The sequence below is a fragment of the Etheostoma spectabile genome, chromosome 14, assembly GCF_008692095.1.
Source record: "Etheostoma spectabile isolate EspeVRDwgs_2016 chromosome 14, UIUC_Espe_1.0, whole genome shotgun sequence".
Lineage (NCBI taxonomy): Eukaryota > Metazoa > Chordata > Actinopteri > Perciformes > Percidae > Etheostoma > Etheostoma spectabile.
The window spans coordinates 7879372-7881043 of NC_045746.1; positions in this window are offsets into that span (position 1 = coordinate 7879372).

The following is a 1672-nucleotide window of genomic DNA, read 5'->3' on the forward strand; positions in this document are numbered from 1 at the left end:
TCTCTCTCTCTCTCTCTCTCTCTCTCTCTCTCTCTCTCTCTCTCTCTCTGGTTCACAGGGAGGGCTCCCCACTGAAATATTACAGGCAACCGATTGGTCCACGGGATCCTCCGCGGACCCTCTCCGCTGCTCTAGGAGTGGGCCAACACACAACACAGCAAATGAATCAATCAATAAGCCATTCAGTTAAAGTACCTAGTGATTTCTTTGTTACCTCTATTAAAAACCAGTGATTTAAAGTAATATTTCGATTTGATTCAGACCGACTATCTGCCACGTGTTTCCAATGTCGGGTTGCATATGGTCACAGATTTTCTGGAGCACACACTAACAAAATCATTCCAATAGCCTATAATAAGTGTATCATTGGTTTGCAATCACATGCATTACTTTGCTCTAAAACATACTTGATATAACAAAAGTAATACTCATTACTGACTTTTAAGGCAATGATAGTAGGGGCTCAACATTTTTTGTATATAACGCAAAGATTAAAGAATCAAAGTGATTTGGACCTAAACATGGACTTTCCATTCACATGGACGCACAACATCACTACAGTGCAGACTACACGTTACTTAGAGGTGAAACCCTCACCCGTAATGTTTGTAGCAGCGTAGCCGCCTATTTGGAATACGCCATCACGTCAGGCACTTGGTAGCTCCTGTAAATAGGTCAGAGCAGAGAGAGAGAGAGAGACTGGGAGGAACAAAGAGTCATTTTCAAAAAGCCTTAGGGTAATTTCATGATTGCATGAGTGTTTTATTGCATGATTGGATACTAAGTGGACTGATACTTTCAAATAACAATGATAATCACCTACATTTATTATTTCCTGAACTTAAGCTGAACTACAGGAATCGGCGTGCATGTGTCACATCACAATATGTGAGGGAACGGGAAGTGAGACAGAGATGTATGCATATGCGCGTGTGCCATCCAGTTTTTGTTATTTTTGTCAGTTCCCATTGGGGACCGGGATTTTCACAGGCGCTGTGCAGCACCTTCGGTGTTAATTTCTCATGATACATTCAGCGTTGCTGCTCCCACAGAAACCGAAACAGAGACAGAGACAGAGGTTCCTCAGAAGCCAGTGCAGCAGGAACCACCCTATGAGCTTCTTTATCTCTAATAGTATATTCTAGGTCCTTTTCAACTGCAGCCATCATGTAGGCTATACATTTTTAGAGATTAATTTGAACATTTACAGGATGCTAAATTACAACTTCCATACAATCCCTCTCAGTTCAACAAACCCAAATGGCCAGTGGGTGAGTAGAATAGGAATAACATATTTCAGAGCTGACAAATATTCATGATATATTAATGTCCTTTCAAAAAGGAAAATGCCTATGAGGTCTTTTTAATGATAGGTCTTTTAGTGATATTTATTCTGAAAATATATTATCTTGGGATTTTCACCCACAGACAATGATACAGTATTTCACACACAATTGAATGTACTGCTGCAGCACTTCATGAGGATTCAGGCTCTTGCAGTTCCAATGCATTATCTCAGGAAGTGATGTACAAGTGCCTTACAGTTAGCCTAGCATTGTATCATTATTTGTGTTGACAGTTGTGAACAGCTTGGTTGCAATGGGAGCCTTTAGTTTCAGCACCATGGTCAGTGACACCTATACAGGCCACTTTGTGAGACTGTGTGTGTGTG